This window comes from Dipteris shenzhenensis, chromosome 3 (genome assembly GCF_047967505.1).
Source record: "Dipteris shenzhenensis isolate YYH24624 ecotype China chromosome 3, Dip_SZ_1.0, whole genome shotgun sequence".
NCBI classification, from domain to species: domain Eukaryota; kingdom Viridiplantae; phylum Streptophyta; class Polypodiopsida; order Gleicheniales; family Dipteridaceae; genus Dipteris; species Dipteris shenzhenensis.
The window spans coordinates 6557841-6580010 of record NC_141598.1 but is presented as its reverse complement, the minus strand read 5'-3'; the positions used below and the strand labels follow the sequence as shown (position 1 = coordinate 6580010).

The window sequence follows — 22170 nt, the reverse complement described above, 5'->3', positions numbered from 1 at the left end:
TCAGAGCTTGTTGGTGCATTGGACCTTGGTCTTGTATCTCCATTTCAAGAAATAAAAGAGCCTGGAAAGGGGGCCAGGGAGAGGGGGGGTGGGGGGGTGGGCACCCCCGTCTTGGCTCCTCAACCCAAGTGCAATTCGTGTATATCTCTTTATGCTATTCATATTGGGCAATTTGTCAAATTATGCAAACTCTCACTCATGCAATCTCCATTCCAATATGCATCCATGAGCACCTCGTAAAATTCTGCATTAAAAAATCCAATCTCCAACTTGTTAAAATGCACTGAGTAGTTTCAATCTCTAGTACTCTAAGAGGGTCCATCTCAAAGTCTAGCAACCCCACCTGCCTGTCCCATTCAGTGTCCCCAACTTCGAGGCCTCTAATGAGGGCATTTAGTGCTTCCTGTGTCTTCTCTTCTCTTCTTCTAAGGCATCAGAAATAAATTATTTTTTTGTTGGAGCTGCTTTACCCTTACTGTCCACTTTCTTCCAGTCCCTCATTTCAGCCTTTCTTAAATCTATTTGCTTGGAAAACCTCATGCTTCCCTTGCATTGTCATATGTAGGGCAGCCATCTATTCCTTGAGCTTCTTTTTTTTAAAAAAAGATCACCTCATTATGTATGATTCAAAACCGCAAGAGCAAGCTCTAATGCGGGAGTACAACATGCCAGGCACGAGAAGAAAATAAACAGCTCAAAAAGAGCTAACAAAAATCGAAGGTGGAGGCTGAAAATGCCACCTCAGCCCTGAAGAAGAATCAAAGAAGGGTCCCACTACAAGAACCTAATGGGGGAACCACCATACAACCAGACTCTCCAAAACCCAAGTGCCAAGAGAAGAGGGTCGGGATCAATATACCACTATGAATCCATGCCCCACTCCATGTAACCTGCAATACTAACAGGCTGGAAGGAAACCTCCAAAAGAATATCACCTGAAGATCTGAGTATCTCCCGACTAAACATCAAAGACTAGGGTCTCCTCAAGTGCATCCCGCAAGGCTATGACCTGTAAAGGAATATCCGTCCTCGTGAAAGCTCTCAACCAAGTGGACTCTGTGATCGGCATATCATCTGTATCCATCCACTCTATTGGTATGGCTGCCTCTATAGAGGGGCTGGCTGAGGTGATTTGCTGGACAGCAAGGCTTATGTTCGCAGGCAGACATGGCGAGGTGAAGAGGTAGAGCCGGCTATGCAGAGATTGGCGTCAGGCTGTCACTCTTCTCAGGCGATGGAAGGCATCCATTGCTGAGCAAAGGCTGGCGAACAGATTCAGCAGGCTGAGGGCAGGATTGGCGTGACTATGGAAGGCCGCCAAGGGCTGATCAAAGCCTGGAAGCAGAATTGTTGGTGGGGAGCAGGCTTGGCGTTGGCTGGCAAGCAGAATCGGCAAGGGGGGAGCAAAATCGGCATGATAAATTGTACGGAACAGCAAGCGCGACTTCCGAGACGGCTCTGGCCGATTTGCGATGGCTGAAATAACTGCTAGGCCTTGCTTTTCCCAAAAATTAAAGGTTGGGTTACTTGAACCCAAGGGTAGTCTTAGGTTAGGCCTTGGGTGTAGGGCTGGTTGCCCTTTTTAGGCCCTCTAGGTACCCTTTTGTAGGTCGGTGCTTGGTGCCAAAGGGTGTGCCTATTCTAAGGGGTATGACCCTTGGAATAGGTGTACCTGTTCATGAAGGGGTGCAACCCTATTTTAAAGAGGGGTGTCCCCACACGAAAAGATGTGTCCTTTTTTCCACGATGGGGTGTGTCCCTTGGGTGAGGAGTCAAAAACTCCTCATCAAAAGGTGTGTCCGATGGTGAAAAATGTACGTCCCTTGGTTTTGGGACAGCCCAAGCACATCAAAAGACACGATTTTTGTCGTGTCCATTCACATCAACTCGTGATGTGAGGGAGATGGAGAGGCCACTGATGACTTTAGGTGGGGTTGGTGCTAAAAAATTTAACGCTCATTCTCTCCATCTCTTCCATGCACAACGTGCGTGGATATCCTTCTAGCGGAATGAGATGTATCAGATAGGTGCTAGAAGGTGGGGGGCATTTCCTATAGGCCAGAGCGAAATTTGCTCTGATACCATTGTAAGAAATCCTAGATTTACTATATTTAGAAATGTGCTAAGGAACAAAAAGGAAACTTAAATAGCAGAGAACAAGGAATATTTGTATGCTTGAGTGTCTGTAGTGTGTCGTCCATACAGTTGGGCCTCTCTTATATAGAGAGTGAAGAATCACACATGAAAAGGTGTGTACTCCAAAGTGTATGTGCATGAAGAGGTGTGTACCCCTTGTGAAGGGTGTGACCCTTGATGAGAGGGTACATTACAATGGTAGTGTCTCTTCAATAGAATGTCTCTTGTGAAGGGTTGTGCCTCATAGGAAGTGTCTCGTCGAAAGGGCATACCCTTCGACAAGTGTCCATTCATCAAACCATCCATAAGTCTAAGGTATAGAGAAAGGAATACATCACAGATCGTGACACAAAATCCAAAACGAGCAAGGGTACCCTCTAAGAAGCCCCAGTCTACCCTGTCATAAGCTTTCTCAATGTCTAGGAATAGAATGGCAAGCCTATGACCATTATGCATGGCCCAGTCAGAAGCCTCCCAAAATGAGAAGATGTTATAAAAAATGATCCTGCCACGCACAAAGCCCGTCTGCATATCATGTATAAGATTTGGAAGAAAAGGCTGCAAACGAAGGCTGATTGCTTTTGCTAAGATTTTGTACAAGGTGCCCAATAGAGTGATCGGTCTCCACTGAGACACTAAATTCCTGCAACCCCCTTTTGGAATAAGATGAATGAGACGCTCCATAAGCGAGTCTGGCATCTCACCCGAGTCCCAAACGCCCTGTAGGGCTGAGGTGATGTGATCCCCAATCTGATCCCAAAAAGTAATAAAGAAAGAGGGGGTAAGTCCGTCTGATCCAGGACACTTGTCCTTATGAACAGCGAATAAATCAATCTTGAACTCTATGTTGGTGAAGGGTGCATCCAGTGAGACTATCATATCCCCTGTAACCAACATAGGTACGTGTTGCCAAATAACAACTCTAGCATCATCTATGGCCTGACTATCAGGATCTGCTGTAAGAAGGGAGGCATACAACTCTGTAGCTACCTACAAGATGGCATCTAGATGTGTCTGTAAAACTCCGTCTGAGTCAACAAGCTGTGATACGCTCTCCTTAGTATGCCTGGGGCCAAGAGTAGAAAACTGCTTGTTGACCCTACCTCCCTTCTGAGTCCAAAATGACTCTCTAGCGTGAAAGGCATACTCTGCTCTCTGCTGCTGGGCCCTTGCTACAGCAAGGCACTCCTGAATCCAAGCATCTATAGGCCTCTTTGCTCCTCCCTTTGAAGAGCAGACAACTACTAACAGATACCTATCTCCCGCCTGAGGATCTCAACTCTCCTGGTACGAGTAATTGAATGATAAAAGTCGCTAATATTTGAGAGGGCCGCAGCTACATCGGACGGTGAAAGCTGCTCATCATGCATCTGAGATACCCAAGTCCGCAACATTTCCATTGTTAGTTGGAATGTTCAGGGCCTCGGAGGTGTACCTCACCGCCACCGTAGGCAGTTGATTCATGACCAGCTTCATCCAGGTGTTACTAAGGGACCCACTGATATTCTGATGATCCAGGAACACAAATTGGATGCTAGGGATTATGCCAAGTCGGGTAAGCTTCTTTCAGGACATACTTTTTGGTCACCCGCCTTGGGCACAAGGAGAGGCACTTGCATTTTCATCTCTTCTTCGATGCTTTCCTTGGTGATTGGACACGGGATCATAGTCCCCTCTGTAACATCCCCTTTTGCTAAAACTTGAACTAGGGTATGAAAAAGACCTACTTGTATGCTGTGAGGAGGTATGGAAAATAAGTCCTCTTCATCCCATGGTGCCTCATGGGAGCCACTATGCTGAAGTTGACTGTATATAATGTTAGAAACATGGTGAAGGGAGAGAGAGAGAGAGAGAGAGAGAGAGAGAAGGTTAGGGTGTGAGGAAATGATGCTCAAATGAAGACATGACAAAGGCTTTCATTCATTCATCAAGTGTATAATGACAAGTGAAGTACAAGCCTTTATATAGGCTACTCACATACACTCTAGTACCTAGTGCATATGGAATAAGTCCCATGATGACACGTGGCACTCACACAAGACTCACTCACATAGACTAGTACTAGATCACCTAGTACTACACAATAACACATCACATCACCACACGCTTTGACTATGATATCTCCAACACCCCCCTTCAGAGCAAAGAGTTGTGAGACCCAACACACAAGAGTAGACCGATCCCCCCTCCACCACAATACTGCAAAGAGCAAGTCCAACTATCCAACACCTCTCGTGTGATAGTGACTTCTCAGTCAGCTTGCGACCAGCAAGGGCAAACCATCACTCGTCATCCCCCCTTACTTTGAACTGGGTGGTCTATACCATCAACCAAAGTAAAACACAATACAATCATTTTTGGGGGACAACCCAGGGCAAAGGACCTCTTATTGACTCTTCAAACATTCATTTTAGAGGGACTACTCGAGGCAAAGAACCTTTAACTTAAACATAGAAATATTTTCATTCATTTTAAGCATCGCAAGGGCAGTGGGCAGAGAACCCATGATCCCGAAGTAGCTAACACACAAGAGTGTGCACATCTTGATGCGAAGAGGTATGTCGGTGAAGAACTACGCAAGGATGCCCTCAAACGATGTGTCGATGAAGGCCATAGGAGTAGCTACCAAGGGACATCATGTCATGACTCTCAATGTGCCGATCGGAGAGTCACCAAATGCGATGATCTTCAAATTCGAGCAATTATTGCAATTCACAAGCTCTCTCTCTACAAATCCTCACGCTCTGAATTTACTGCAGAAATACTCAGTAGAGCTCTCTCTCTCTCTCTCTCTCTCTCTCTCTCCACGCCCAGGACAACATGTCGGGCTGGACCCACCCGAAGATATTTTATTTCTTGAAGAGAATCTGTTACAAGAGTTCAGCGTAGAGCAGCGTAGAGCTGTCTGATACATTCCCAAAAATCCAAAACGTGAATCATTCATCACAAGAGCTTCAAGCTCATTTCAAATTGGCAACATGCCACTTGTCTAAAATCTAGACTAAGTCCTATTACATGCCACTAAGGGCCACTCTGGAGTCTTCAAAGCACTTGGTCACACGAACCGCCTCCTAGATGCTTGTTAGGCTCCCGTAGTGCTAAGGAAAATAACTCTTCCTAGTACTTGCAACAATTAATTAAAGCGCACCACCATGGCACCCATTAATTGTTAGCGCTTTGCATGCAGATAACACGCTGTGGACTAATCTAGTCACGGTGGGCGCCCCCACTGAACACATGTGCACACCTAACAAATAAAAAATATATATATTTATTCTCTGGTTGACCGGAGTCAACACTCTTGATTATAATTAAGGAGCTTTGACCAAGGGTCGAGGCGCCTTAATTATAGCCAAGTCTCTCCAACCGAAGTTGGCACATCTTGGTTAACCGGTGTTAACCCTCTTGGCGCATGCCAAGTCTTGTTGACCGAAGTCAACACTCTCTGACCATAGTCAGCTCTGTGGTTCTCTGGTTAACCGCAGTTAACCCTCTTGGTAATAAACCAAGTCTCCTCGACCGAAGTCAGGTTTACTTGACTAGAGTCAAGTATCTTTGACCGTAGTCAATCCTTTAACCATTAAAAGAATTCTTTGACCATAATTAACACATATAAAACTCTTTAATTATGATCAAATAAATGGTCAACTGTACTTTGACTTAGGATATTTACATTGTGATGACATCCCTCCGGCTTCTATTCAGTTGACCTCAACTGAAAAGCTTCCTTGTAAACATCCAAAAGCTGTGGATGATCGGATAACATGTCTTCGTCCATCCACTTGGCATCTAATGCCGTATAGTTCTTGAATTTTACAAGATACCTGTAAAACTCCTTACCCTGAGGGCCTTTGCCTACAGTATGGTACACAATTTGCTCTGGTTGAAGGACCTCCTCCAGCTCATCCACTTCTGGTGGATCCTCTAATACTGATTCTGTAGGCTCTGGTCCTTGGAATTTCTTTAGAAGACTCACATGGAATGCATTGTGAATCCTCCAATGCTCTCGCAATGCTAACCTATATGCAACCTCATTTATTCTTTCTATAACCCTGAAAGGGCCATAGTATCTGGGAGATAACTTTGCATACACTTTCTGTTTGCCTTTAAACTTGTGGAGCCTAGCTTTTTCAAACTTCAAAAGTACCCAATCCCCTTCCTTGAGATCTAACTGTCTCCTATGCTTATCTGCAGCTCTTTTATGTTTCTCTTGAGACCTTTCGATTGCTGTCCGGACTTGGCTGTAAGCTGTCTGGAGGTCTCTCACAAACTGATCAGCTGCAAATATTTCATCTTTGGTCCTCAATATAGGTGGCAAAATCACCTTCCCATATATGACCTCAAAAGGGGCTTTCCCTGTAGAGCTATGTACTATATTATTGTAAGCAAACTCTACCGATGGTAGGTATTTTTCCCAGTCTGAACTTTGGTCACCCACGTAGCATTTCAGCACATCCAAAACTGTAGAATTTGCTACTTCACTTTGACCATCATTCTGGGGATGGAAAGAAGAAGAAAAATTCAGATTCGTCCCCATGTTATCAAATAAAGCTCTCCAGAATAGACTGGTCATTCTGGGATCTCGATCACTAACAATGGACTTAGGCATACCATGATGCTTAAAGATATGTGCCATGAAAAGCTTAGCCACATGATATGCCTTTATGGTTTTGCGAACCGGAATGAAATGAGCTTGCTTGCTCAATCTATCAATGATAGTCCAAATCCCATCATTCCCTGACTTTGATCTTGGCAAATCAAAAATAAAGTCCATTGTAGTACTTTCCCATGGTGCCTGAGGCACGGGAAGAGGCATAAGTAGGCCAGGTGCCTTCCGTCTGTCATACTTGACTTTCTGACACGTAAGGCATTCAGTAACAAACTGATGTATATCTTTCCGCATCCCTCGCCAAAAGAAATACCTCTCTAGTGCTAAAGTGGTTGCTGTAATTCCTCTGTGTCCAGCATAGGGAGGTGCATGGCATTCCTCCAAAATCTTTTTCCTCATCTCCTGGGTGATGCATAGGCAATCATCTTTCATTACATACCCATCTTTCAGGGAATAGTGACTGGTGGATTGCCCCTCTTGCATTTGCTGTAAAATCTCACCAAAATCCGCATCACTAGCATATTGCTCCCTCATGCCTTCCAGGTCCTGATGATAAGCAATAGTCACATTATTGACCCGGGGTCTTCGGGACAAGGCATCTGCCACTCTGTTCCGAATTCCTGGGGTATGGACAATCTGAAAATGATACATTGACAGCATGTTTGCCCATTTCATATGCTTCTCGGAAAGCTTGGTCTGAGTCAAAAAGTATCTCAGACTTTGGTGATCTGTCTTAACAGTAAAATCTGCACCCAAAAGATAGTGCTTCCATGTATGGATGGCATGAATTACAGCCAATAACTCTTTCTCATAGATTCCTAGATATCTCTCTGCATCCCGAAGTCTCCTGCTTTCATAGGCCACTACATGACCATTCTAATGCAATGCAGCCCCAACACATTCTCCACAAGCATCGCAATCAACATCAAAAGATTGATAAAGATCCGGGACTACAAGAATAGGCTCTGTAGTCAACTTCTCCTTGAGTGTATTGAATGCTTTCTTCTGTGATATTCCCCATGTGAAGGCTGCATTTTTCTTAGTAAGGTCATGTAATGGAGCTGCGATATCAGCAAAATGCGATAAACCTTATGTAGTAAGAACACAAGCCTAGGAAACTTCGAACTTCATGCACGGTTTTCAGCTCTGGCCATTCTTGAATGGCACAGATCTTTACTGGATCCATCTGTATCCCATTCTTGGATATTATATGCCCCAGTTAATGGATTTCTTCCAAGGAGAATTCACTTTTCTTGCTGTTTGCATAGAGCTGATGATTTCTCAGCTCTTGAAACACTATAGCAAGATGTTCCCTATGCTCTTCCTTTGTCTTTGAAAAGACTAGGATATCATCAAAGAAAGTACCCGTGAAATGCATGTACTTTCGGAAGATGCGATCCATCGTTCTATTGAATGTGGCTGGAGCATTTGTCAACCCAAAAGGCATCACTAAGTATTCATACAGCCCGAATGTAGTGCGGAATGCTGTCTTGTGCACATCCTGAGGCTGTATCCTCACTTGGTGATAGCCACTCTTTAAGTCTATCCTGCTGAAAACTGAAGCTCCATTTAACTGATCCAGCACATCATCAATGCGCGGAATAGGGAATCTATTCTTGATGGTCATTTTGTTCAGTGCGCGGTAATCGACGCACATACGGAATGAACCATCTTTCTTCTGTACTAGCAGTACAAGGGAACAAAAAGGAGACGAGCTGGGCTGAATCAACCCTTTGGACAGCAAATCCTGTACCTGAGCCATAATCTCCTCTCTCTGAGTCACACTGACTCTGTAAGGTGGTCTGTTTGGTGGCTCACTACCAGGCATTAACTCTATCTGATGATCTTCTGGTCTCTCTGGGGGTAACTCCCCTGGCAAAGCATCGGAAAAGCAATCTTTAAAGTTTACAAGGAACTGAAACTTATCTTTGTCTGCATCATTCATTTCAGCATGCATATCATTCTCTTTTTCTTTTACAAAAACCATGTACGCAGAAATTGCAGACTTTATTGCTTTACCACATGTAACATCAGATACAATAAGGATAGTGTCCCCTTTATTTCTGGCAACTAAACGCTGATTTTTCCCCCTATGCACAAACTCCAGCACTCTTTTAGGAAGAGTCAACTTCACTACCTTGCGATGAAACCGAGGCATTTCCAAGACTACATCATGATGTTTCAGTGGAGAAATGAAGAAGTCTTCCTGATCCACATAGCTCTGTACATGAAGACAGAGCTTCCCTATCAAGGGAGTGACTGGCACAGGATTCCCACAGAACATCTAATCGGCATCCAAAGCCCTGCCCAACTCCTCCGTCTTTATTCCCAGCCTCAGGGCTAGGTCCTCTGATATGAAATTATCAGTAGCCCCTGGATCAAATAAAATTAGCGCTTGCTGGTCTCTGACTTTGCCCCATGATAGCAGCAATTCTCGTTCTTCTGGGTTTAAAACATGACCCAGTATGTCAGGAATTCCTCCTGCCATTGGCTTTTGCGGTCCTCGTGGCTTCTCTGCCTCTTTTCCCTTCGAAGTTGAAGGCTTTTCTGGGCATTGGGCAGCCACATGCCCCTCTTTACCGCACTTGAAGCATTTCCCATCTCTACGGAATTCAGCTATCTGTTCAAGGGTGAATGGAGATTTGCCTTTATAAGCCTTTGAAAACTGAGTACCCCTCGGCGTCTGAGGCTGAAACCCTTTCTTTTCAACCTTGGGGTACTCTTTCTTTTCTGATTTTGAAAAATCAGTTTTCTTTCTTTCGGCACGTCCTACATGCAAGGATAGTACTGTGGATGGATCTTGTAACGGCACAAGACTAGCTACTGAAGCTGAATGCATAAGGTCTTGAATGTTCTTTGCCCCCAAAGCATTCACTACTGCCTGGATTCTTGGAGTGAGACCTGCTCTATATTTTCTCATTTGGGTTCCTTTGGAGATCTTTTTGAAAGGTGCAACCTGCAAATAAGCATCCCAAAACTTTTAGTTGTACACATCCACTGTATCTCCTGCATCCATATGCAAACTGTCCCAATCTTGAAGAACATGGTCTCTAAACTGTTTAGGCATAAACTGCTGGTAGAAGGCTTTCTTGAAGTCCTTCCACTTCTTTAAGGCTGACCCATCTGTGGTCTGTGCACTCCACCATGCACTAGCTGTCGCTGTCAAGTGCAAACTGACCATTCTTAACTTGGAGGATTCTGAAAACTTTTCTGTGCCGAATGCAGCATCAAACTGCCTGATGAACTGCAATGCTTTGTCTGTATGACCATACTGTCCATTGTAGGTCATAAACTTGACAGATTTACCTCCCTCTTTGAATTCCTTGGTCTCTCTTGAAGACTTTCTCTTCCTAGACTTCTTGTGTTTCCTTCTTTTCCTGGATGGTTTATCTGATAAAGAAGAAGAAGATACAGAAGTCGAACTCGGGGTAGACGGTGATGGACTAGGAGATCGGTGATGATGCCTCGATCTCTTCCTGCTATGAGACCGTCCCCTATGAGATCTCTCTTTCTCTGGTTGTACACGAGAGTGTGCCTCTCGCATTGGCACGTCATATACTGCATTAGGCATAGCTTCTGCTTGAAACAAATGCTAAGCCCTTGGATCCTTTCTGAGATTTTCCATCTCTTGTATACGAGTGCGTACCATCTGCTCAAATTCTTGCTGAGTTTGTTGCACACTTCTCTGATTTGGATGCGCATCCCTATCTTGTGAATCCCACTGGATAGGTGATTGAGCCATCTTCTTACAACTCGTCTGAGATCTGCAAATTTCTCGCACACACACTGTGTATGCAACTGATGCATGCTGCCTTCGCTCTTCAAAGAGAAAATTTACCTCAACAAGGGGTGTCTTGCATTCACAATCTATGCCAGTACTCGCTGTCAATTCAAGGCATGTACCCACACAGTTGCCAAAGCATCAACAACTATATTGCCCCTTTTCTGGCTACTGCAAATGACTTCAAAAAGCATCTGTTTTTTCCCTCTTTTCACAACTCAAAGGCATGCATACTCTTTTTCTGCAAATCTCTGTTTTCTCTGCTTTTCTGCTGCTTTTCTGACAGTAAAAGTCTGACAGGCAGGTGAAATCTGCTAGCAGAACAGTCTCTGCAACTGTCCCTTTTTTTTTTTTTTTTGGGGTGAACAGTAATCAGATGAAGTAACTGACTGGTTACTTTAACCAGACTGACTGGTTCTGGTCTGGTTAGTCTGCAGCTAGATTAACTGGACTGGTTACACCAACCAAACTGGTCAACCAACCAGGATTAACTATACCAGGGTTAACTTAGCCACTGGCCTGCCAAGCTGGCTGCCACGTGTCAGTGCCACATCATCTAGTGCGCTGTCTGCCATGTGTCAGTGCCACATCATCTACTGCACGTGTGGATGCCACGTCAGCTGGACCTGCTGGCCGCCACGTCAGCACCACGTGTCCGCCACGTCAACTCTGCAAACTTCTCCAAACCTTGGCGAGAATTTCCGTCAAAAGCATCGCACCTCAGAGACCATCGCGCATCGCACCTCGCTGGAGCCTTCTGTGTGCAGCGCAGATGATCAACGACAAAAAAGAAACTTTTCTAGGGTCACGTCTGTCGTCGCACCATCGCGTCAACGTGCCTGTGCAAAGTGCCACGCCCGTGCCCGATCATTGTTCTGCGCCTTCACAAGGACATCGAAAACTTCCGTGAACTCCTTTGGGTATGCCATCTAGTGACCTCCCTGATACCCCTTCACCATTCGCCGGAAATATTATTCCCTGATACCCCTTCGCCGTTTCTTTTGCCATCAGATGTGCGCTGTCAAGCATCCTTTCTATTCCGTCAGATGTACACTCGTACGTAAGGCAATTCCTTTACGCAACAGATCAATCTGGACTTAAGGGCTTTCGTGCATTCATAGGCTTCGAAGTAAGCATTCCTATCCCTTCACACTTGAAGCCCCAAACCTTCCAGCTGCCACCTCTTGGGCCAACGCCATCCTTTCTTCGGAATCAACGTCGAATCTTTACTCTCTTGTTGGATCGTCACAGCCTGAGAAGGCTATGAGCCTTGGCTCTGATACCAATGCAATTCACAAGCTCTCTCTCTACAGATCCTCACGCTCTGAATTTACTACAGAAATACTCAGTAGAGCTCTCTCTCTCTCTCTCTCTCTCTCTCTCTCTACACACTGCTAGGCCCAGGACAACATGTCCGGCTGGACCCCCCCGAAGGTATTTTATTTCTTGAAGAGAATCTGTTACAAGAGTTCAGCGTAGAGCTATCTGATACATTCCCAAAAATCCAAAACGTGAATCATTCATTACAAGAGCTTCAAGCTCATTTCAAATTGGCAACATGCCACTTGTCTAAAATCTAGACTAAGTCCTATTACATGACACTAAGGGCCACTCTGGAGTCTTCAAAGCACTTGGTCACACGAACCGCCTCCTAGATGCTTGTTAGGCTCCCGTAGTGCTAAGGAAAATAACTCTTCCTAGTACCTGCAACAATTAATTAAAGCGCTCGAATGGCATAATAGATAGGACATCTGAAAGCAAAGTGCTCCTCCGACTCGATCTCCTGCAAGTCGCAAAGTAGGCAAAGGCGGTCCTCTCGTGGGATACCCTCTGCGCGTCCGCTCTCGATCCGTAATCGGTGTGACGAGACCCTAAACTCACCGAGGGAGATCCGGAGCGCATGTGGTAGATGAAGCTGTGTGTAACCCGGAGGTGTGATGAAGCCCTCCTGTGAGATCTGGAGGCAGTGTCGGTGGTAGAAGTCGAGCTTCACAGGAAATGATGCTCAAATGAAGACATGACAAAGGCTTTCATTCATTCATCAAGTGTAAGTGAAGTACAAGCCTTTATATAGGCTACTCACACACACTCTAGCACCTAGTGCATATGGGATAAGTCCCATGATGACACGTGGCACTCACACAAGACTCACTCACATAGACTAGTACTAGATCACCTAGTACTACACACTAACACATCACATCACCACACTTTGACTATGATATCTCCAACATATAAGCGTTGTTGATTGCCTATCCTTCTTTTGAACCGATGAAGCAAGATTTGCTCAGGTTCAACGACCTTGGCCTCATCAACAATTTCAGGCTGCTCCACATCTGGTACTATTGTTAGTGCCAGACCCACATATGGTTAGAGCCACAACACATGAAAACCATGCTGCAGCCTGGGATGCCTTCCTCTTTCAGTTTAGTGGCAGTGATGCTTGGCATGATGATGCTTTCCACACTCAGCCACAGTCACTCATGTTTTCTTGGTCGAATAGGAGGTTGGAGATGCCTATCCATGCACGGATTGACAAATTTTATGTGGATGATTGGGCTCGACAGAGGTGGTACTGTATGCATTACACCTGGGGTGTCCACTTCATATCATTTTCATGTGGTTTTGTTTGTTAGCGCTGCCTCGCTAGGGGCAGGCTATAGCAACGGGTTTGCTTATCCATCTAAATCGGTCTAAAGCGGATCGATTTGCCACTTTAAAGAAACTTTCTATTGCTTCTAGTTAGGGAGATACGGAGATGGTGGAGGAGGTGGGGAGATGGTGGGGTGGAGGTGGAGTGTGAAACGGGGTGTAGAGTGAGGTTGCTCTTTGATTTCTTCTCGCCTTCCATCTCCAATCTTTTCCCTCCATAGCTACTTCCCCAGCTTCTGGGTCATGCAGCTTCTCACTATGCTTTCCTGCTCCCTTTTTCTCCTAGCTGCTCATGACAACTGTGCTCCTTCCCAGGCCTCTACGCTATTCGCACATGCTGCCCAAGCTTCGCATCGTCATTCCTAGCTCAGCAGCCGCAAGCTTCCTCACCCGTTGTCTTCTCAAAAGCACCCAAAGAGCGAACATCCAACAACACGGCCTCCTTTCGATTCGGAGTGATGGACTCGAGTGGGCTCCATGCATGCGCCTGTTGCTGCATCGTTTGCAAGGCATAATAATTGTTGCCACCATATTCGCTGCCTCCTCTCTATTTCTCGTACATTTCAGGGCCAGTGTGATCAGCGATGCCTTGGATCTATCTGCTTTGATGCTTCCTCATTCGACTCCCTCCACGTTGGAATTTAGTCCCTGCAAAAACTCACTATTAACAACCAAGATTGAGCGCTCTCACATCCTTTTGACCAGGACGATTGAACGGGAGAGCGGGATGAGATGAGAAGCGGGCGGAGATTGGCAGGGAGGAGATGGAAGCTGCTCGAGGGAGATTGGCAGGGAGGAGATGGAAACTACGAGAGAGATGGTAGGGAGGAGATGGAAGCTGCCAGGGAGCACGGAGAAAGAGATAGAGCAGGGAGGGAGACAAGGGCAACAACGACCTTAGTTTTGTAAGGGCAGTGCTACCAGCACCCGGTGCCTCTTGTTTCAGATCCTCATGTGAGGACCCTCTTTGCCAGTTTCAAGATTCCAGATGCCTTTTATGCAAAGGAGGGCCTCATCGGCTAGAGGAGACGGCAGGATGAAAAACCCTATCCGACTTGATAGCGGAGACAACCCTCTCCTAGGAAAAATTCCTCCTCTCAAGTGGAGCAAAGTCAACTAGAGAAACACTCCTTCACCTGCAGTAGGGGAAGCTCTGTCCACAGTAATCTCAACAACCTGCTTCCCAAAAGTAGAGGGTACAAACTCCTCCTCTATCTCAAACTTTGCGATGTCAGCCAAAACTGCAAAAGAATTCCTGTGTGATGCATCTGGCACAGGAGTACATAAGAGCCCTGTAGATGGCAGAGTGGGAGCAATAACCCCCTTGCCTCTGTCAATAGATGTGGAAGGGAGAGCAAAGGAGGAAGAGGACTTCTGGCGAAGCCAAGCACAAACTCTAGCATTTTCAGCAAGGCACGAGATTCAGCAATGATCTGATCCAAGGGTGGGAGCTCCTTCCCACGAACAACGGGGGGTATAGGAGCAACCTCACAAATCTCCTTCCCGCATCCAACCTAACTGCCTCCGTTGCCGAAGAAGGCATCCCAGGGAGAGGGGGAATCTTAGTGACCAACTCGAAAGCGGCTCCAATGGAGTGTAGGAGTCGATGGTACACCTGAGGAAGACCGAGGAGTCTTATGAAAAGTGAAGTCGTCCGGCTGTCCTCCACAGGGTCAAACCCCAATGAGAAAGGCATCAAAAAGATCCTCTTGGAGCTCAATGCTAAAGGACTAGCCTAAAGCACTGCACCTGCTGCATCCAGGGAGTCAAAAACAACCTGGAAAACACCTCAACCAATCAAACGAACATCCGTGAGGTGCTCTGCGAGGTTTCCAAGTAATGCGGCGAGCATCCAATCCCTGGCTTGTAACCTGGAGGGGTGAGACCCGTGGATGCGAGCAAAGAGTGAAGTGGAACTCTCCTGCTCGGTGTCTTTCCTTGAGCTTTTCATTCTCTATCTTAAGGATATTCAGCTCCTCTCTAAAGGGTAGTTGGACCTCTCCTTCAAGTGCGTTGTGGGCTTTCAACAATTCATTTTCTTCCTTGATCGCGGCAACCTGAACTTCTAGTTCTTTAATCATTGATGTATGACAACTGGTCTTGGCCTCAACCATGCGGGCCATCTCCTCTCTCATCTTACCAAGTTGGATCCCCATTTGTATGTGCATTTCAGACTTCCATTTGTCCATTTCCTCTTCCAAGGAGGAACGCATATCCTGCATGATTCATCCAAGTCCATCTCTTTACTGCCCCCAAGCTTCTTTTGCAAGTTTTCAATATCCACGTCCTGCATTTTAGAAACTTCCTTCATGGTGTTTATACATGATTTAATATGCTGGTCGTTTATCTTCTGGGTAGTAGCCCATATGGCACTGTACTTCCTCTCTTTTTCTCCTCTTGTCTTTCCGTAAGGTGAGCTGTCCATGCTGGACATATGATTCTGCATTTCCCCCTCTTGAATAGGGTGCTTTAAAAAATGCCTCTGCTATTTTCTCAGAAATGCATATTAGCTCTGAAATGCTGAGTGTTTACCTCTGTTTTGCAGTCCAAAGTATTAAATGTCTGATTTGCCACCTTTTCTCAAATTCAAATTATTTGGGAATTCTGCAAGTTCTCCTTTCTTGAGTGGTTTGCTGTGTGATTGCAGGTGCGATGTAGGAGCTTTGTGACTTCGTGCAGGCTTGGGAAGTTTGGAGCAGCCCTGCAAGGTCTCGAATGTTAGACAAGGGCGTTGGAAGAGCACCCCGGACTTGTGGCAATCGAGTTCCAGGTCAGGGGGCTGAATGCCAGGCAATGGAGGCGCGGGGGGGATGCCAGGCGAACGAGCTGGATGCCAGGCAGGGGGGGCTGGGGGAGCCCTTCTATTACTGCACAGAGGCTGGAGGAGCCCGTGATGGGCCAGAAGGGCCTGGTGCAGCCGAATGCCAGCCCGGGGGGGGGGGGGGGGGGGGGGGCGGGCGCTGGAAGTTTGCTGCTACTATGGCACCAAGGGCTGGAAGAGCCTTGGGGATCTGTAAGAGCCCTGCGGCTCTGTTGGAGAGCTGGACGAGCCTCTTGGCTGAGGCGCAAATGCGCCATGGTTGTCCATGACGGGTGGAATAAGGAGCAGGGCGGACGAGAAGCAGAGCGGGGCATCCGGTAGTCAGACTCAAAGAGAGAAATTTATTAATGCTTACAAAAGACCTATGACACTAAATTTGAGTTACATCATGCAAAACATTCTTTGTAGGAAGCTAGGGGTCCTAATACACTTCTAAAAGGTAATATGAAGCTTGAAGTAAAAATACACTCTTAATGTGTATAAGATGTCACAAATCATTTGAGTTTTAGCCCTATAGGGATCCCACAAAAGCCTTGTTGGAGAGCATCAGGAGGAAACTCCTTTTTTGGAGTTCTGCCAAACTTGACCTTGCATCCCGAGTATTGGTTGTGAACCAGGTGTTGTTGGCTACTGCCTGGCTTGTTTGTCCATGTTGGTGCCGATCTAGGGAGTGTATCACTCAGCTCAAGAGACCTATCATGAAGTTTTTGTGAAGTGGACTAGATGGCACTACAGATGCTCTAGCCAGGCTGGCTTGGGAGATCCTCATTCTCCCCACACGGGAAGGGGGTCTCAATATTATTGATCCGGACTTGCAGTGTATGGCCTTGCTCTGTAAGATGGTGGTGAGAGGATTGATGCTTGGACAGGAGCCTTGGAAGGATTTTTACTTACGCAGCATTCAATCCTGTACACCTTCTCTTGGGGGAGATTGGATGGACAGCTCGAGATGGATCTTTACTTCAGCCCATCTCCGATCTCCCCCTTCCCCTCTCATGGCTGCGATTTTAAAAGCTTGGGACAGCTTCAGAGGCACTCTTCGGACAGTTCCACCCTCCTCTTGTAAAGAAATAGATAGGTAGCCTATCATGTGGAATGATTGGATGAGCATGGCAAATCACTAGAAGCGTCACATTATATGCAGTGGTCTAGGTGGGAGAGGGGACCTGCCTCCACAGTGGGTGTCTGGAAAGCCTTCAGGAAGCTTCCAAAGGATTAGATACTCTAATCAGTCAGCCACCTCAAAGGGAGTGCAGTTAGGATTCAACAGATAGATGCAGCCATACCAGTGGAGTGGATGGATATAGATGACATGCCGATCACAGAGTCCACTTGGTTTGGTGCTTTCACCAGGACGGGTATTCCTCTACAGGTTATAGTCTTAAGGGATGCACGGGAGGATGCCCTTGTCTTTGAGGTTCGGTCGGGAGGCAGACTTCACAGATCTTCAGAGGACATTCTTTAGGAGGTTGCCTTTCTGTCTGTCAGGATTGCATGTTATATGGAGTGGGGCAGGGATTCACAGTGGTATCATGATCCTGACCCCGTTCTCCTGCCACTCGGGTCTTGGAGATTCTAGTTATATGGTGGTTCCCCCATTAGGTCCTTGCAATGGGACCCTGGGGAGTGGGAGTGGATTGATGAAGGGCACCAAGAGAAGAGCATTCCCTTCTTTCGTTACACAATCAGAAATACCAGGAGATTCCAGCTCAGCAGTAGAGGTTGGAGGCCCTCCAGAGCTCCTCATTGGGATAGTTTTCAGATTTCTGCAAATGTGTAGAAATTCTTTAAGAGGAGGCTCTCGAAATCTCTCAGGAATAGAAAAATCACTCTTTTCTTTTGACTTTCTATTCACGGAGGGATCGTAGTGAACCTGTGGAGATCCAAGTTCGGCATTGACTCTACATGTCCTCGATGCCACACAGCAGTTGAGTCAGTTCAGCATTGCCTCTGGGAGTGCAAATAGGCGAGGATGATCTCGAAGGGTGTTGCTAGGATACTCTGCGTATTTCATAGAGCACCCTTCTTTATGACTTGGGAATCACTTGCATGGTTGTCTCTTACTGGTCCTCGAGTGTTTTTCGAGGAACATGGCTCAGATTCAGCCTTCTTTGTATGACAACATCTAGTGCAGTCATGTTCCCTCCAGGATGTTCCTTTCACTCCTTTTAGAGCTGCCCATGCCTCTATAGACACATCTTGGGAGATTCTGGCTAGTATTTCAGCTTGGCATATTTGGAGGGCCAGATGTACAGAGGCGATGGAGAGTTCCCAGGTTCACCCTTCCCAGACTATGGCCAGTATATGGACTGATACTATACACAATTTGATGGCCATTTGGGCGAGCATGCAGGGATCTTCGAGAGCAGCTACTGCTAGGAAGGATATTTTGTTCGGAGTTTGGAGGGGGATCTCCTTTCTTCTCTGATTCACCTTCAGGGTTGAGGTGGCATTTTCAGCCTCCACCTTGGATTTTTGTTAGCTCTTTTTGAGCTGGCTTATTCTTTCATGCATGTCATGATGTACTTCCACACTTGAGCTTGCTCTTGCAGTTTTCATTCATAGTTAATGAAGTAATCTTTTTGAAAAAAAACAAAACAAAACAAAAGCCTTGTTTTCTTAGGAAGAAATCCATGATGTGTTGCTATTACCACTTGCTTGGCAACACGGGCTGAACTTGCGGATCTCGTGAAGTAGCCTACCATTACAATGAGGGTGCATTGAATGAAGTGGAAAATTGCGGGGCCTATGTCTAATCTCTTGTGCTGACTTGACCTCTATAAAGAGTGGCCTCAAGGTCTTGAGAGCCATGGCCTCTGGTTAGTGTGGCCTCCTCTCTTGTGAAGTAATTTGTTATCTAGTATTGAGGAACATGTCGAACTGCATGCTTAAGACTAGATCCGAAGTTTAGTGTCCCCACTTACAAAGACAGCAATGCAGTGCCCACGCCGTCGTGTCGGCCTCAGGTCTTGTTAAGTACTTGAGGCATCTCCTATCAATACATGCTCCTATGTCTCCATAGTGCATAGACTTAGATTTTTGCGGTTTCGTGTGGTGGCAATTACCTCCCTCTGGAATCTTTGGGATGAAGTTTGGAGCTGCCTGCAGTTATTTATACTGCATGTGAGAGGTGGATCTATAGGTATACCGATGCACGAATGAAGCCATCCTCGCTCACCTGCATGAAGGCGGCCATTTTGGTGGCAGGTGGTTGTCTTTGGTATACCCTTGTCTGTCAGGTGTACACTTCCTATAGGTCCTCTCTCACTTGTAATAAGGGTGTATCTAGGGAATGCGGGGCAATGATCAATGCCATGAGATTGAAACCATTTCGTGATCAACATGGAACATCATTGCAGGAAAAATTTACCACTGAGATCAATCCAATAGTTTAGTACAAAATCAATTGACATGAAACATTAGATGCACTCTAGTAGGGCTAACTTGTAATCCCCTACGGAGGCTTACTAGAGTGATCAAAAGAAGGGGGCCTCACTTTTGCAATCAGTTTTGCTTTGGATATCACGATGTGCAAGATCAGAGCCTGGGACATTTGCACTCTAGTAAGGCTAACTTGTAATACTCCATAGTATTGTGAATGCACCATAGTATCTCATAGTCTTTAGGATTTAAGAGGACTTAGATACTTTCAAATAAAATTTCTCATATTTTTCAAATTCAACTTTTCTTCTATGTGGATGGACATGCTTTAACATCTGACGCATGTTTCGGAGAAAGTCTTTGGCCTTCTTGTACCCCTTCCTTTTAGAGCCCTACAAACGGTGGAGTTCTAGGAAATCCATACAGGAACCTGAATGGACTATATCTCATTGCTGAATGCTTTGAACTGGACGGGCCTTGTCAGAGCTTGAGTGGGACCCAGGAGAGTGGTGGTGGCCAGAGATTGTGACAGGACAGGGGCCGACCTCCTTCTTCGCCTATAGTACGACTCTGGGCAGGCGAGTTCTCGGGAGGATGCAGTGCCGCCCCCCCACCCAGCGACTCAGCTGGTACGCACAGGGTATTTCCAGGTTCTTTTTGCAGGCATTCTGGAAGGCCTTGTGGGAGAGCTGGCGGCCGCGGAAGATCTCATACTTCCTGTGGCTTCTTGCCCACAAAGGTCTTCCAGTGGGGAGCTGGTTGAGGCAGATAGGCCAGGACGGTTGCTGCCAGATTTGCCATGCGGATGAGGAGACACCAAAACACTGCCTGTGGAGCTGCACGCGCGCCCAGGAAGTGTGGAGGTGGACTTTTGGGATTCTTACTCGCGCAGCGCCAGAGCTAGGATTGATCACTTGGGGCGCGTTCTGTTGGTGCAGCACCGCACCTGGTCTTCATCACCTATTCGAGGCATGCCAGCGGGAACCCACTTTCCTTATTACACAGGGGACGTGGGGACCGCTCGAGGGCATCCCACAGCACCTAGCAGAGGCTGATACAGGAGTCCGGGAGAGGCAGCCAGTCTGGGAGATTATTAGCAGCATCACAGGGTGGCACATCTGGACCTCGCGCTGCGCGCAGATCCTAGGTGGCACCTCCTTACCTACTGCCCAGATCATGGCGGAGATCTGGAGTGACATTATTCATACTCTCAGAGGCCAGTGGGACCAGATTCAGGGAGACTCCCGGGCCGGTCAGGAGAAGCGGAGACGCTTCCTCCGGGCTTGGGACACACAGGGCCTCTTCTTCGCGCAGACTACGCAGGGCCTTCGGTGGCATTACTCACCACCCCGATGGCTGTTCATTCATACTCGTCTTATCCCTCCGTGAGAGGATGGTTTATTTTGCTACCTTTTAGGGCTGCGTCCGATTTGTGAACGCAGCCCGTCAGCTATAAGCTGACCTCTTGTATCTTGTTCTCGAAGTAATATAATTAGCACTGTTTTTTCGGCAAAAAAAAAAGAATGCTTTGAACTGTCATAAGCAAACTCTAATATCGGTAGATACTCTTTCCAATTTGTTGGTCTTTTACTTACATAAACACACAAAATATCTTGCAGAGTTGGACTGTCATATTCTATTTGACCATTCACAGATACTCATACGCTCATCTTCAAATTAGTTTCTAACTTCTAGAAGACATCCCTCCCAAAGTGACTAAATTTACTATCCCGGTCACTGTCAATATGGGAAAGTGACAAAATCTGTCATAGGCGAACTCTAATATCGGTAGATACTCTTTCCGATTTGTTGGTCTTTTACTTACATAAACACACAAAATATCTTGCAAAGTTGGACTGTCATATTCTATTTGACCATTCACAGATACTCATACACTCATCTTCAAATTAGTTTCTAACTTCTAGAAGACATCCCTCCCAAAGTGACTAAAATTACTATCCCGGTCACTATCAATATGGGAAAGTGACAAAATCTACTATCCTGGTCACTATTAATACTGGTCGGTAGACCATACGGCTTGAAAACATTTCCTAGTCGGAATAAAGTGAGCCATCTTGGTCAATCCATAATTACTAACCACACAAAGTCATGACTTCTATGCGTTCTAAATAAAACCCCCAAGGATACGTTCCCACATAGGATCTATAGTGGATGAAGTTGGACTGTCATATTCTATTCAACCATTCGACTAGAGATAATCATACGCTCATATTCACATTAGTTTCGGACTTCTAGAAGACATCCATCGAGAAGTGACAAAATTTACTATCCTGGTCACTAACAATACAGGTCATTAGATCATACGATTTGAAAACTCCCTCAACGTTTGCCACATGGAATCTTTAGTGGATGAAGTTGGACTGTCATATTCTATTCGACCATTTGACTACAGATAATCATACGACTATATTCAAATTAGTTTCCGACTTCTAGAAGACATCCCTCCAAAAATGACTAAATTCAATATCCTGGTCACTAACACGATCACCACAAGATCATGATAATACACATCCAGATTGTGTTTTTCTAGTACTTTTTTGTTTTCAGATTTCTCAAGGGTGTACTCTCATGTTGTAATTTAATTTTGCTCTAATTGACCCTATGGGGTGTTCTCTATTGTTGTAATTCCATTTAATCTCATAGGCCTCTGTGGCCATTCAAAGAAATTGATATTCTCAATCTCTATTCCCCTATGGGGTGTTCTCATAGGATGCCGAGTTCCCACATCAATATCATAGGAACCTTCAGCACTCTAACTGCTCACAAAAA

General features: G+C 45.9%; 1 protein-coding gene across 6 annotated transcripts in view; it reads right to left on the bottom strand.

The window, feature by feature from the left end:
- Positions 1 to 22170, bottom strand: part of LOC147903288 (uncharacterized) — a 132233-nt gene that overhangs the window by 68706 nt on the left and 41357 nt on the right. The window lies entirely within an intron of this gene.